This window comes from Indicator indicator, chromosome 2 (genome assembly GCF_027791375.1).
Source record: "Indicator indicator isolate 239-I01 chromosome 2, UM_Iind_1.1, whole genome shotgun sequence".
In the NCBI taxonomy this organism is placed as follows: domain Eukaryota; kingdom Metazoa; phylum Chordata; class Aves; order Piciformes; family Indicatoridae; genus Indicator; species Indicator indicator.
Genome location: NC_072011.1, coordinates 17,704,277 through 17,720,906, shown reverse-complemented (window position 1 = coordinate 17,720,906; position 16,630 = coordinate 17,704,277). Strand labels below are relative to the sequence as shown.

Below are 16,630 nucleotides of genomic sequence, written 5' to 3'. Positions count from 1 at the left end.
GGAAGCATCAACACTTGCTGCGTATCACTGGGGAATTCTGTCAGGCATGGCTGATTAGCGTTTTGGGATAATGCTGGTGCAATGTAGAAATCTTAGCTTGAACTAAGAAATGTTTGTAATATACGCTAACAAAAGTAGCCATAAGTAGCAATGATACAGGAAGCTCTCTTCCTTTGATTTTGTTAAAATAAACTTATGGTAATTTCAGTCTGTAATTAAATGGTAATTTTTCTTCATCTACATTTTAAAATTCCATTGAGAATTAACTTTTTTTCATTGAAATGCTGGATGGTTTGTGAAATAGATTTCTTAATTGTACCTATGATATTCCTGTAAATGTCACCACTTTCCATCATTTGGATTATATGTAACTGCAACTTTAAAGATTGCAGTTGTGTCTTTAAATTTAATTTTCTCCCTTTTTAAATGCTTGATTTGTCTGACTCAAAAATGCTGTTCACAGGCGTATTGGTAAGTTCTTAGCAGATAAAAGTCCTAGTAGTACAGCATAGGAGATAGAAGAAACATAGATGTTACCATGTCTACATATCACAGTTTGTGAAATAGAAATGTTTTGGTGGGGTTTTTTTTGGGTGGTTGTTGTTGTTTGTTTTTTTTATTTGTTTTCCTGTCTTGGATACTTGATTGTATCTTAAATACTGTCAGTTGAATGGATTGAGTATTTAAGTTTAAAAAATACTCAAACCAGACCAACTGTAGAAGACTCGTGAAATAGCAAGATACTGATTTGTCTGTTGATACATGTTTCAAGTACATAATTTGCTCTCATTGCCAATAAAGTGAAGGTTTGTGGAATGAAATGAAGGGGTGTATCGTAGATGAGGATAAAGGCAAAATGTGGGAGTAAAGCATCCCATGTTCAGCAAAGCCAAGTGCAGGGCAATCCAAGCTTGAACTCAGGCTGGGTGGAGAATGGATAGAGAACAGTCCTGAGGAGAAGAACTTAGGGGTGCTGGTGGATGAGAAGGTCAGCAGGTACACCTCTCCTATGAAGACAGGCTGAGAGTTGGAGTTGTTCATCCTGGAGAAGGCTCTGGGGACACTTTACAGCAGCCTTCCAATATTTGAAAGGGCCCTACAAATTAGCTGGAGAGGGACTTTTTACAAAGGCTTGTAGTGACAGGATGAGGGTTAGCTTCAAAATGGAAGAAGCTAGATTTAGATTAGACATTAGGAAGAAATTCTTCACCATGAGGGTGGTGGAGCACTGGAACAAGTTGCCCAGAGAAGTTATGGACACTAACCTGAGAGTGTTCAAGGCCAGGCTGGGTGGTGCCTTGAGCAACCTGATCTAGTAAGAGGTGTCCCTACCCATGCAAGGGGGGTTAAAACTAGATGATCTTTAAGGTCAGTTCCAACTCAAAACATCGTATGAGTCTATGGTTTGGTGATATATTAGGGAGTTTAGAGAACTCGGATAAAAAGAAAGGAGACAAATTCACAAGTAGAAGATACCAGCCTTTATGTAGCCTGATTTCTTCTTTGAGGATTTCAATGTGATGGAATGGAATGGAATGGAATGGAATGGAATGGAATGGAATGGAATGGAATGGAATGGAATGGAATGGAATAGAATAGAATAGAATAGAATAGAATAGAATAGAATAGAATAGAATAGAATAGAATAGAATAGAATAGAATAGAATAGAATAGAATAGAATAGAATAGAATAGAATAGAATAGAATAGAATAGAATAGAATAGAATAGAATCAAGAAGGTTGGAAGAGACCTCAAAGATCATTGAGTCCAACCTGTCACCCTAAACCTCATGCCTATCTAAACCATGTCACCAAGTGCCATGTCCAATCCCCTCTTGAACACCTCCAGGGATGGTGACTCCACCACCTCCCTGGGCAGCCCATTCCAATGGCCGACCACTCTCTCTGTGAAGAACTTTCTCCTCACCTCCAGCCTAAACTTCCCCTGGCGCAGCTTGAGACTGTGTGCACTGAAGCAGCGTCTAAATCCAGGCGCCAAATGTGGTACAAGCATCTCAAGGTCAATTTTTGCCAGAATCTGCAAATTCAGATGGTACATTGGGTCCAGTAGCCCTTAACACCTTGGGGCTTGCTCCTTTTATTTTCACCATCTCCAGATTAATTCCATAGACACTCCCTGTCTCAAGAAGGGTAATCAGATGAACACTCTGATGTTTCTCCATAAAGTCTCACCACTGTGTTCTTTCCCATTCTTTGAGAATTGGTAATCAAGAAAACAAATTCCTAACACAAAGTTGCAGTCTATACTTGGATAGTTCAGCAACTGTGCTCTTTCTGTGCTGGTGATACATAGTAGAGTTACTGTCAAGTGGTAACCAGTCTACAGTAGTAAAATCAATACTAGGATAACAAAAACTTTGAAAGGATATGTTGAATTCTGCTACTGAGACAAATTTATAAAAGTGATCATTTAAGCATACATGTCTCTGCTTATATGAGACCCATTATATGAGACTTTGAAAACAATTTAAAAATTAGAATTTACTTGATTGAGATTATAGCAAGAAAAAAAGAAGTAGGTATTCATATAGTTTCAGGAGTTTTAAGGGCAGAGTTCACTGAATTTTTTATATCGCACAGCCTCACAAAGAGAAAGTCTGAGGGAGGATGTAGAGGAGAACAGAGCTAAACTTGTATCAGAGGTACACAATGGAAGGACAAGAAACAGTAGGGACAAACTGTGGAACAAGGGAAGTTACAGCTTGGCAGAAGCAAAAAAAAAAAAAACAACCACAAAATTACCATGAGAGTTTTCAAAACCAGGAAGGAATCCAGAGAAACTGGAATCTCCATGCTTGGAGATACTCAAAATGCAGCTAGGCAAGGCCCTCATATGCCATACTCTCACTAGACTTGCCTTGAACTGGAGGTTTGACTACAGGACTTCCCACTGCAGGTCTTTTGTAACCTATGTGATTCTGCTTTGCTATGACTGGCTTTACATATTCTAATGAGAATTTAAAAATTAACTACAAAATCATGTAATACCTGTTGCACCAGCTGGTGCATCTTTCTTGTTTTTACTCTTAAAAATATCAGTATGTCCTGTTCGATTAGGAAATTAAGTCATACAGTCTGTCATCTTTAGTTTTGCTCTTTCTTTCCAGCTTGCAAAAGAGGTTTTTTGTCTGTATTCTCCATTTACCTTTTTTTTTGTTCATTTATACTGATTTTGTTGGGTTTTGCCCTCAACGTTGGTGCAAAATCCTGGTTTTGAATGGTCACAACTTTGAGGAATGTATTAAGTCAATTGTTTCAGGATGTCAGCATCAAGAAGAGAGACTTCCCTCTGAAGATGGTTTTGCCTCATGCTGGCTAGCCAGAATTAGGGGAAAACTTTAAACTGCAAGTTTTTTTTTACTGGGGAGCATGGCTAGATCATAAAGCAAGAGATCACTGATAATGCTGAAGTAATTCATGATAGCCACAGCTGCAGATCAGGATATTATTATTGTGGTTGTTCTCCAACTACATACCAAAAAGGTAGCCTTTGCCTCAAGGATTTTGCAGGCTGTTCTGTGCCTGGTGGATTGGAAACTGAACGTGCCATTGTAGCAGGGGTGCAGCTGTGAGGTGAAGAAGTTTCATGTTCTGTTTTAGGGTGAATAAGCAGTCTGCATGACTGCTGCCCTTGTGATTTAAATGAGTAAACTGTTTTTACACTGGCATGGAGAAGAGAGAAGGCAGACTAGAGAAAGTGGAGTTCTCAATTTGTCTTCTTTTCCTGATTGTATTTTCTTTTTCCCTTGTGTTGGAGATTATCAAGCTGGAAGATAGTGTTTATTCTAGATGGATGATGGACTTTTCCTTGCCATTGGTTTCCTTTATTATGGGGAGAAAACTGATATAAAATTTCATATGTACAATGTTTTATCTTTGCCTTTTTTTTTTTTAGACATAATGTGAGTGAGCTTCTGTAGTCAGGTATGACTCGTAGTGTTCTGTCTTGGAATTGGTTCTTGTCTTCAATTCTCATGTATTGTGGAAGTGTGAAGCCATTGATGCTTTTCCTTGACTCACCTCAATTCAATATGCAATCTTGTCAATAAAAGTAAACAGATAAAATAATTCCTGGGACTGTTCCAGGGACAGGTAACTTTCCATTCTTTTTGTAAGCATAGAGGGGAAGGAGGAGAATGGGATTTATTTGAATGTTTGAACTGTAAGTTGTTTAGATCTTTGTTAAATTGATTGCATTGTGGGCAAAAAGGGAGTTTCATAAGAGGTGATTTGATAGCAATACTGGCATAGTTTACTATAGAGCCATATTGCAAGCCAGCATCAGTCATCCCCTCTTCATATCAGGAGCCTGCTGTGTAAAAATCCATTAAAGGAAGAGCTTTGTTTTCAGCAAATTTATTGCAGTAGTAGATTCATTGCTTATTAGATATTGCCAGTAGATGTAGATATCGCCTTGTGGTGGGTTTGTTTGTTTTTTTTTTTTAAACTTCTTTTCACTTTCCCTGCTCTTTTTTAAAAGAGAAAAAAAAGGAGAAAAAGATGTGCTACACTACTACAGTGTTGCCCTTGGCAGGGTTTTTCATCTTGAAATGGCATCTAAATGAATAAATGCTTCAGTTGTTTTTGCAGTTTTAAATCTTTTGCCATAAGTAGAAGTGATATTTTGCTCTAGAATGTCATGTAATTGCAAACTTAAACTGTCATCATTAAACATTATTTTGTTAAGATAGTGTGATGTATATTTTGGGTTATTATGTTTTCCAAATGGCTTTTAAACAGACATGTTTGTATATTTTCTTGTTTTTTATGTAGCACGTGTTCGTATGTATTGGGATAGGATCGTGCCTTTGAGGTTTATTATTGTGAGTTGGGACCATATAATTTTTTGACAGTTGAAATGGATCTGCAAAATAATTATGGTCTCACACTTAGTTAAACAAAAAAGTGAATTTATTCTACACCTGCTACTCTTAACCTGAAGTCATTCTTTCAATTAAACGTTCATGGGAGTGTTCTGGTTTCCATTATGAATGGGGATTATGTTGATGCCTTTTCTCACATACAAACATGAGATTAAAGGAGGAGAAAATTGTAGCAGGTCCTTGAGGTGGGGCACATGTGTGCACTCTTCTTAGCACTGGTCTTCTTGTTAACAGTGTGCATGAAGAGGTGCTGTGTTTGTTTCTAAATCATTCACTTGTGGCTACTATTTTTAAATTTTTAAGTGCCTTAAAGGAATATTCAGGTAGTTCAGACACTCTAGTCTTTTTATTTAAAAGGAGAAAATGCTTTATGAACAAGCAAACAAACAAGACTCCCTTACTCTCAGCCCTTATTTAAATATTTTAAAAGCTGCCCAAAACCTCCTTTCCCACCTGTATAATACTTTACCTGTTGATGAGACCTACTGACCTTGATGAGTTTGGTGTTGGTTGTGGGTTTTGTTTTGTTTGTTTTGTTTTGGTGGGGTTTGTTGGTTGGTTGGTTGGTTGGTTTGTTGTTTTTTTCAAGGTAGACTGTCATAGGACAAATATAATAGACTAACTAGTGGTTTGGTTTTGTTGGTCTTTTTGGGAGTGGGCTAGGGACAAATGCAGTTCAGACTGGAAAGCATTTGTGTGTTGTTTTGATAGTATCAGGTAGAAAGGCATCCAAAGCAGGAAGATGGCATGTGTGATCATGTGTGTGTGAGCTATCTCTGATTATTCCTTGGTTGGTCTCTGGGCAGTTAGCTGGGGACCACTTAACATTCCCACAGGGGTCTGCAGCTTTTCTCCATTTTGCTGAACAGGCAGCAATGGATGCCATACATTTCAGGTTTGTTCTGGAACTGGTGGTAGTGGTTTGAACTAATCTCCGTCGCAAGCCCAAAACGATGATGAGAATGTTCTTGCACAGACATCTGTTTCTTCTGTTGAGTCAGTGCAAGGTAGAATAGATAAAACACTACTTGATTTGAAACAGTCTTTGAAAATATGAGCAAAATGTGAAACTAATTAATCTGTTTTCATGTCCAAGCTGTGTGACTGTCATGAAAACAGAACAAATTGTATTGTGGCAAAATGCATCAAATTATTAAATTGGGTTTTGGTGCAGTGAGGATGAAGTCTTGTTTTTAAATTCAATGTAAGCTGAAAAAAGGTTCTCTTAACTGTTTAATAAGAAGCATGTTAATTAACATTGTCAAGCTGTTTTGAGGTGTAACACTGTGCAGAAATACCGTTGTTCTGAGTTAGGAATAATCGTGTTACGTGCAAATACCAAATCCATTAGTATGTACAGACAATCCTTGATGAGTCCAAATTTAAGTTTTATACCTCAGTGCAATTACTTTTTTTAACAAAATCTTCACTCTTAAGTTACTAGAAGCTGGCACAGAATTAGCAGTTTACTGTACTGTAGTTTAGTCACAAATACAATTTAAACTTCTTTAAGCTGCAGCCAGATATATGTTGCTTCTTAAAGTTGAAATAAAACCTGTTGCTCCTTCTGTCCTTTTAACTTTTTCATCTGTAATAATCTACCACTAGATGAGTGGTTGCACTTAATATTTGTTGTATTATGAACCACAGGAAATCTGGGAAAGAACAAGCTTGTATGTTAATCTGACATTTGCTGCAGGCATGTAGGAAAGCATGCTTTGTGGAAGTTGGCTATTAGAGTTATATGGGCTCTCACAATCAAATGTAATGTTCAGAAGAGATTTTTGCCTGCCATCATCATCAGTGGCTGACACTACTATTTGTTGTGTACCATAAATCCTTCACGGCTTCTGTTGTCTCAGCAACAGAGGTGCCTAATGCCCTGTATATATCACGTTGTCGTTGAAATGCTGGGCTTGGTTTTAGCTTAGAAGCAATTCTTTTCTTCACAGAATGAAGAGGTATAAGGAAGAAGTGATTCATTTAAACCATTTGACCCAAATTCATGTCACTAAGAATTTTAACTTCTGAGGTGTGCTTGTTGGCTGGCTTTCAGAAATCAGAACTGCTGGCTAGTACTGAGCAGGCACATGCCAAATGAGAGCACTTGGGTGAAAATTCTTGTACTTGTACCAGCTTTTCCATACACTTTCTGTGGCACCAGGGGAAAAACCCAGTATAACTCGCTATGATGGGATCTGTTTTGGTACTCTTAGTGTTTTGTTGCCAGCAAGCTTCAGACAGATTGCATAGATATCAAAAGGCAGAGTGCAGTCTTGACATTTTTATCTGTAATAAAGCTTGGCTGGACTTTGAGGGGAGGGAGGTAGAGCAGGCTTTCAGCAGCTGACTTCCACACTTGCACACCACAAGCGAAATATCCTGGCTTCCAGACAAGACACTAGTGACCAGCATCTCTGAAAGGCGATTGTCATTTTCCTGTGGTGAAGTCTGAAGTGATTTAAAAAACAAACTGTTGAAATACTTCAGACCCATACTGGTCTTCTGCATAAAATTAATGTAACCTTTTTGAGCCTTTGTTAGCCACATGATGTTTCCAGGAAGTTCGAACCTGTGTTGGTTCAATGAGCAGTTAACTGATTGAAGTCTTTGCCAGTTAGATTTCTGCTTTTATAAAGTCTTATTTAATAATCATAATGGTGCTATAATAGGAAATAAGTGTTAAGCATGTGGCTATTGATCTGTGTGCTGGAGGTTGCCTTCTCAGCTCAGGAGTTCAATGAAACCATGACTCCTGTTGTACTGCATCTTTTTGCAGTGGTGGGAATAGCTGATTATTGTGCATTTGTGGAATGCTGTGTTTGCTCAGTATTGCTTATATCACTCCAGGAAACGTGTCAAACCTTCCTCTTTATCCCCTCAGTGATTTATATCTGTATTTCTAAGATTGCAATAGGTGCTAGCTTGTCAGACTTGGAGAATGATCTCTCAGAGCCAAGGAGCTATCAGGAATACGCAAGCAGAAGAAGCAAGGATAATTGTCTGTAAGCTCACACCTGAGCATGAACACAAAATTGAGAACCTAGCGTGGAGCAGCACTTGCAGGTGTGCAGGCTTATTTTTGTTGAAGGTATGTTGACCTAACCCAAAAAACTGCATTCAGACTTCAAGGAGACTTTCCTACCCTTTTATTTTAAAGAGACCATTTACAGATCTGGTGATCAACTTAGCCAAATAAAATCAACCCCTGTCTATTTGGTCCAAAGCCTTTAAAGTTAGCATATACAATTACCCCTCACATGTTATCTGTCTTCGTAGTAATTGGAATTTAAGTGATATTACAGGGAAAGGAGTATTTTATCTTGCGAAGTGTTATTACTGTATATGTATAAAATGTAGGAAGCTTTTTTTATGCTTCTGTCCTACAATCTTCCGAAGGGCTGTCAGTGAAAAGTATTTGTTTGCCTCTGTGTTGTCTCAGCAATTGTATGGCGCCTATAGTTTACAGTTCCCTCGTTGTAGTTAAACATTTTCCCAGTCTGTCTGTGCTTTTGTTGTATTTGTCTATTAAAGCCTACTTTCAGTAGAAAACCATTGCCATTTGCAGTTTGAAGGAGGAATTTTGAAGGTCAGTTTTCTTCTACTGAGAAAGCAGCAAGTGCACCTCTTCAGGCATCTGCTGCTGTTGGGGGTTTGATGGTATCTAGCCAGATAGTCAGATGAGATGGGTCAGAGCACATTGCAAGCCCATTTGGCAGGAATTTTCATGACCACCTGTACCCTGCTGGTTTTTAATTTTTATTCTTGTGGGTTTGTATCATTCCAAACCTAGCAGACATATCACAGCTTTTGTGCTTGCAAGAAAAAAAAGTCTTTTTAATGAATTGAGAAATGCAGAAAGATACACGTGTTCAAGTGTATTTCTCAAAGTTCTTAAATCAATGATTTGGCTTGGATCCACAGAGTTTTATTATTGTTGTTGTTATGATGGTGGTATTATTTATAGTTGCTGATTTTTCTCAGTATTTAAATTACAGAAGGTTAATTAAAGCAGTACTTTATTTTGCGATTACTTGGGAATATTAACCTCACAAAGCCTGCATTAAATCAGTGAAGTGATAGAATTGCATTTGCTTTATAAAATAACTCTACAAGAGCAAAGACAAAGCCATTAATAGTTCAGTGCCATTAATTGTCTGGCATTTAGATATTAGCATAGGAGTCTATTAATTAACTTGATAGTAAAACTATTGGAATGTAGGCTGATAAAACCTTTTTTTTTTTTTTGAGATTAATAATCTTAACTATTGTTGCTCTCCGTACCACTATCCTTGTAACTCAATGATGAGTTTTAAACTGTTATTCTGAGAGCAAAATTAGTATATCAGAAATAATTGTACCTCTGAAATTTAAGACTAAGTTAAACAGGATAGTGTGTTTATCAAAAGATACTTGATCATGTAATAGTCATTTACATTGTGATCCATTAATCTGATGGCTGTTTGTAGACAAAGTTGTCTACACAAATGTTTTACAATATAAATGCACAAATTCTTTTTTAAGAAATGTAAAATACAAATATTATAGTACAAATTACATGATAAAGTTGTGAAGTCTCAAAAGTACTAATAAATCTGAGTAGTAGGAAGGTTTTGTTTGTTTTGTATTCTGTTTCTCTTAGTTCTGTATGAGAAGTATATATTCCAAATTTCAGTGATCTTGTAAATTACTCCTCATGGCTACTTGCAATGCAGCAGTATTTCTTTATGGTCTTTAAAATAAAACACTATTTTTCTCAGAGGTAGGGGAAATAAGTTTGCTAATAACTCCTGTCATAAAATTTACCACTAGTTTTTTTTGTCTGCCCAAATTTTCTTATATACAGTGAACATCTTCAATTATTAATATTTATTTTCTGTATCCTTCATAAACTTCTAATTAAATGTCTTTTTTGTTGTTGCTACATTAAAGAGTATTCGGTGACCTGCTCTCAGAGTTTTAAGTTTTTATCACTTCTTTCACTTGTTCTCCACCCCCTCACACTGTCCTCTTGTCACTGCCAACACCAGCCCAGTTGGAAATACACTCTTTTGAAAAAACTGTTGTTGTAGAGGTGATGGTGAAGACTTTTCTATCTCAAAGATTAAAGAAATTGTTTGCTGCTCTTGTCTTAAACTGTTGTATTGTGCAGTAGCTTCTGCTGGTGGGTGCTTCATTCTGGAAATTCCAGTTCTTGTTCTGTAAATTGTTTTCTTTCCACTTCTTGGTCTAAGATGTTTTTCCACATGGTGGCTGGTTTTAAAGATTGTCAAACAGATCCTTTGAGTCTTCAGACCTCAGAGAAAGAGAGGATGGTCATGCAACTAATTCTCTACCTCTGGTATCCCTAAAAGTAACATGCTAACCTTCTCACATACTGAAAAATTAAGTTAACCAGAACAGTAGAGAATAGCTGAGGAAACCTTCTTTACCTAAATTATTATGGGCTTCTTTGCATCTGAGCTTCACTTTCTTCTCCTGTGATGCTGCTGTTGATAAAACAGTAGGTTAATCTCACAGAATCAACCAGGTTGGAAAAGACCTCGGAGAGCATCAAGTCCAAACTATTACCCAATACCTAACACCGTCCAATCAACTAAACCATGGCACTAAGTGCCACACCCAGTCTAGTCTTAAACAGTTCCTGGGATGGTGACTCCATCACCTCCCTGGGCAGCCCATTCCACTGCCCAATTACTCTTTCCATGAAGAACTTTCTCCTCACCTTGAGCCTAAACTTCCCCTGGTGCAGCTTGAGACTGTGTCCTCTTGTTCTGGTGCTGGTTGCCTGGGAGAAGAGACCAACCTCCACCTGTCTACAACCTCCTTTCAGGTAGTTGTAGAGAGCAATAAGGTCTCCCCTGAGCCTCCTCTTCACCAAGCTAAACAGCCCCAGCTCTCTCATAGGGCTTGTGCTCCAGACCTCTCACCAGCTTTGTTGCCCTTCTCTGGACACGTTCAAGTATCTCAATGTCCTTCTTAAATTGAGGAGCCCAGAACTGGACACAGTACTCAAAGTGTGGTCTAACCAGAGCTGAGTATAGGGGCACAGTGACTTCCCTGCTCCTGCTGGCCACAATACTTCTGATGCAGGCCAGGATGCCATTGGTCTTCTTGGCCACCTGGGCACACTGCTGGCTTGTGTTCAGCCTACTGTCAACCATTACCCCCAGGTCCCTCTCTGTCTGGCTGCTCTCCAGCCACTCTGTCCCCAGCCTGTAGCTCTGCGTGGGGTTGTTGTGGCCACAGTGCAGAACCTGGTACTTGGACTTGTTGAATGCCATCATTTCAATAATTTCTTTTAAGAGATCTCCGTGATGGAGTATTGAGTAATGACTAACAAGTGTAACTGGGCTGTGATATGAATGTTGTGTTTAACATAGTATAGTTTTATTTGAGGGGAGGCAGGAAACACTCATAAAACAAACCTCACTGTTCTGTTAGTCGTTTGTTTGTTTGTTTGTTTTTCCTTCCCTTTAATGTCACCTCAGTGAAGTTTTGGGTGTTGCTTGCAACCATTCCTGCCAGATATATAGTATTTCATGAGCCTAGATATACAGTATTTTATGAGCCTTCAGATGATGTCCTGGCTTTTACCTTGAAGCACAGTTGCAGACGTGCCCCTAAGAAAATGCTGAAGAAATGTTTCCTGGTCTCAAATGAGGAAGTCTCATCCTTAGGTACCTAGCTTGATTAGCCTAGAGGTAGCAGCTGCTCTCAATGCAGCTTTTCTCTTTATTCTGTAAGCTGGCTTCAGGCTTTCAGCTCTGCTGTAAGCTGCAGGCAGTGCTCTGACCTCATTTCTGCCAGTGAGCCGTATGCTTGGGAGAGCTTCCTTGGCAGCAGCAGGCAGTCTGGGCAGGCTGATATCCTCTGGGACATGGAGCCACCCAGCTACTCACTTCTGCAGCAGCTGAGTTGAAAGAAATGGCAGGTTTTTAGTCCTTCCCCTCTTCTTTGTTTTGTCCACTTCAGCAGTTTTCTTAGGGGTGCAGACCTCTTTTTCAGCCCAGCTTTGCAGCTTGGGGTTGCTGAAGAGAGGCAGTCTTCCTGGAGTTTTAGGAAGGACTAGTGTGGCAGGATGTTGCATGGCTCAAAACCTGTAAGTCTTCACGTTAATGTGGTAGTCTGTCCCAAGTGACTATGAAGAACAGGATATGTGAACTGCCAGGGTGCTGTGTGCTCTCTCTCTCTTTCTTTCTTTATTTTCCTTTTTTTTAAAAATAGAAAGGCAGCAAGCTATGTCTGTGAAAGGATGGATAGGGAGAGGAAGGAGTGGGTGTAAAAAATGTAAGTGTGGTTGGACTGCCCAGCCTTGTAAGGCTTTTTAGGAAAAGTTCTAAAAGCTCTATAAACATGGGAAAATTAAGGGAAAGAAAATGCCTGGTTTACATCTTATTTCCAAGTTGTGTTTCTCAGATTACCTCTTCAGGTTCTCTCTCATCTCTTCATTCATACTGGAACTTTACATCTGTAGAACAAATAAGCTACCGTGTTTGCCTGTAAATAAGAACTGACAGCTGTTTATCAGGCTATGCTATGTGCAACAGTCCCATTTTAATCCAAACATCAAACTCACCTATTTATTTTTTTATGTGGCAAGTTACAAGTATGAGAGAGGAAAACTGGAAGAAATGTCTTGATTCTGATTAAATTCATTATTGATATGCTCTGTGATCCATAGAATGCAGTAGTGGCAGAAAGAGAATGGCAAGGTAAGCGTTTCTGAGAATGATTTCGTCTTGGAGCTCTTCCTGCACCCTTTGCTTAACATGGCTCTTGAAGGCCACAAGGATGATACACGTAAAAATGGACTAGAGCACTTAGGAAGAGAGACTCTTCTCTCCTGTTAGTTGGCTCAGATTACCTGGTATGTGACTAGAAGCTGCGCTAACCCAAAACTGCTCTTCCTGCAAGAAGTGTGTGTGTGTGTGTGTGTGTGTGTGTGTGTGTGTGTGTGTGTCGGGGGCAGGGCAGTTTTTTTAACCCTATCTGCTTAAAATGCTTTCAGTGTATTCTGCAGGGGAAAACCTTCCATAGTTAGGTAGGCTGAGTTTCTAATAACTTTCTGAGAGTTTCAATGGACTAAACCTCATAATATATGTGCTTACCTGAGTTAACTCTTTTGCATCAAGCACTGCTTACTACACAAAGTATATTTTCCCCCCTTCCCCCTCCAGTGTCTTAAAACTTAACTTTTAAGATATAATTCTGTGATAACTTAGATCCTGAAGAGATAAAATGGTGTTCCCTTTTTTTTTTTTTTTACTAGCTTAAAAAAGGAATCAAGGAAATAGTAAGTTTTAGAATGAAACTACAGGTATATTGGAAGATAAGTAATAATGTTTAAGAAGAGGAAGAAGTGATGCCTTGCTGACAATGACTGGTTCATACTTGAGGCATCCCAACTAGCAGGTTTCTCAAATTTCTGAAAGTAGATGGTATGATTTTTCACTGAAGTGTTAGGTATGATTTCTGGATGAATTTTCATTTTTTGGAAAGAGAAAGGATTGTTTTGTTTTGGTACTTCTCTGAAGCTCTTGCCTCTCCTGCTATTATAATTAAGATAAAGACCAAAATTAACTTGGAAAGACAAAGTGTCATCATTGTTTCTGAATGCATGATCCTGTGCTGGTTTGACTGCAGGTAAATGATAGCCAACTGAAAGAAGAGCAGTCTCTGCTTGGCAGCCCCACTGAAGCAATAGTCAACAAATAACATCAGCATGTTGAGGGAGATGCCAGCTTGTTGCTTGCTGTACTTCAGTACAGGTGCTTTCCTTGTCTCCATTTGGGCTTCCATGGTGGTGAGAGGGGCTTGGCTTGAAATGGTTTGCATATTCTGATTATGAGCAGGGTTTATTCACCTCATCACATAAACATAGACTAGCATATTTAAGAGGATTACCAGACTGCCTTAGTAATCCACCTCCAGTAGTTAGCACTCTCTTCTTTTTTGTTGGTGTATTAAGATTGTGGCACCTACAAAACAATTTTTTTCTTGCAATCACCTGTCCCCTCTGTGCAGTAAGAGGCTTCCTTGCTGTTTTGTGCACAAAGCTTTCCAGCTGTAAGATGCCAATTAGTTTTCTTCAAGACTTTAGGGGGGTTTGTTTTTGTTTTTCATTGCTGATTCATAAAATTCAAGATATAGGCATTTTTTCTTGACTCAGGTTCTTCTGCAGGAGTCTATCTACATCTTACAGGACTTCTGCAGAACATCTGCCCTGGGTTAAAGCAAACCTTTCTGCTCTTTTGTCCTTAGTGGATTGTTCTCCACAGGCCTGCACTCCATTGGCTACTTGCGTGAGTCTCGGTGTTGGCTGTGCCCTTGGGCATGATATTTTCTTGAGTGCAGCTTTAGCTACAAAATTCCTCCAAGAGCCTAGCTGTCCTTGGTTGTCAGTTTTGTGCTGCCAGAAAGTATACAGTTTGGGAGGTGACATGTTAGGTATTAGTATTGGGCTAGAAGTTGACTGCATAAGCATATGTCATTATTATGGTAAGTAATTTTTTCTTGTTGTTTTATTGTAGCTTTTTACTGGTAAAAGGTGTATGTATTTATCTACACAAGCCAAACATACTTGTTTAAATGATAACAAGGAATGTCCTTCTATAGCCCCTAATATATCACTTGCCTTCTTTCCACTCCATATTATCCTTTCAGGGATGAGTAAAGTAATCTTGTATTGTAGGGCTCTGCACTACTCTTGGCTTCTGTACTGGGTCCTAACTTCCATTCTCAAGTGGTCTGAGGGGGGAAAAAAAATTAACATTTGCTTTCAATTTTGCTGTTGTCATATTGCTGTAGAATTCTCTGTTCTCACACTTTTAAGTCTTCTAAGGATCAACCAACTGAATCAAGAACATGAGCTAAAATAGTTTTTAATGGGTTTTTCAGAAAGAAGTCTGGTATATTATTTTCCATAAATTATTTTCCTTCTATTTAACCGTCATGGTACTTATCTTCTTGGGTGGTCATGCTATCGCTCTGAAATTTGCTGTGGTAGAAGTGGATGAAGCCTGAATGACATTTCTCACCCAGCCTTTCTTTAAATGTGTTTAAATGTGTTGGATTTTAGTTGGAAAGATCACACAGCCAAGCACAAACAGTCCAAAAGGTTCCTGCAGTGCACTGATGACAACCTTCTCCTGCAAGTAGTTGAAGAACCAACAAGGAGAAGTGCAATGCTGGAACTGATGTTAACTAACAAAGAAGGACTGGTTGTAGATGTCAAGGTTGGGAGTAATCTTGGTTGCAGTGACCACGACATGTTAGAGTTTAATATCAATAGATAAAGAAGCAGGGTGATAAGTAAAATTTAAACTCTGATCTTTAAAAGGGCAAACTTTCCCCTCTTCAAGACTCTACTTAAAAATATCCAGTGGACTAGGGCTCTGGAAGGAAGGGGGGGCCAAGAGAGCTGGTTGATGTTCAAACATTACCTCTTCCAAGCTCAAGAGAAATGTATTCCCTTGAAAAAAAAATCAAATAAGACAAACAGAAGACCTGCATGGATAAGCAAGGGACTCTTAGTAAAACTCAAAAACAAAAAGGACGTTTACAATATGTGGAAAAAAGGATTGGTCAATTGGGAGGATTATAGAGATGTAGCCAGAGAATGCAGAGATGCAACATGGAAAGCCAAGGCTCTCCTGGAACTGAATCTTGCCAGAGGGGTGAAGGAGAACCGGAAGAGTTTTTTCAAATATATCAGTGACAAAAGGAAGAGCAGGGAAAAGGTGGGGCCACTGCTGAATGAGAGGGGAGATACAGTAACTGATGATGCAGAGATGGCAGAGTTGCTGAGTGCCTCCTTTGCCTCAGATTTTACTCCTAAGACCATTCCTCAGGAACCTCAGTCTCTAGAAGCAAGGGAGCAGAACTGGAGAGATGTGGACATTCCGCTGGTCAGTCAGGAAAGGGTTAGAGATCTCTTATACCATCTCAAGACACACAGATTCATGGGGCCTGATGGGATGCATCCATGAGTGTTGAGAGAGCTGCTGATACAATTGCTGAACCTCTCTCCATCATCTTTGAAAAGTCCTGGAGAACAGGAGAGGTGCCTGATGACTGGAAGAAAGCAAATGTCACTCCAGTCTTCAAAAAAGGCAAGAGGAGGACCCTGGCAACTACAGACCAGTCAGCCTCACCTCCATCCCTGGAAAGATGATGGAGCAGCTCATCCTGGAGGTCATCTCTAACCACATGGAAGACAAGAAGGTTATCAGGAGTAGCCAACATGGCTTTACCAAGGGGAAATCTTGTCTAACTAACCTGATAGCCTTCTATGAAGTTATGACCAAGTGGGTAGATGAGGGAAGAGCAGTGGATGTCATATATCTTGACTTCAGTAAAGTTTTGATACTGTCTCCCATAACATCCTCATAGAAAAGCTCAGGAGATGTGGCATAGATGGTTGGTCAGTGAGGTGGATTGCAAACTGGCTCCACAACAGAGTTCAGAGGGTGGTCATCAGTGGCACAGAGTCAACTTGGAGGCCTGTGGCAAGTGGTGTCCCCCAGGGATCAGTACTGGGTCCAGTTTTGTTCAATATCTTTATCAACAACCTGGATGAGGGCATTGAGAGTACCCTCAGCAAGTTCACTGATGATACAAAACTGGGGGGGTTGGCTGACACCTGACAGGCTGTGCAGCCATCCAATGTGACCTGGACAGGCTGGAGAGCTGGGTGCAGGCAAACCTCATGAAGTTTAATAAGG

At 39.4% G+C, this 16,630-nt stretch overlaps 1 protein-coding gene across 1 annotated transcript in view; it reads left to right on the top strand.

The window, feature by feature from the left end:
• ARID1B (AT-rich interaction domain 1B) overlaps positions 1 to 16,630 on the top strand; it is a 335,100-nt gene that overhangs the window by 83,294 nt on the left and 235,176 nt on the right.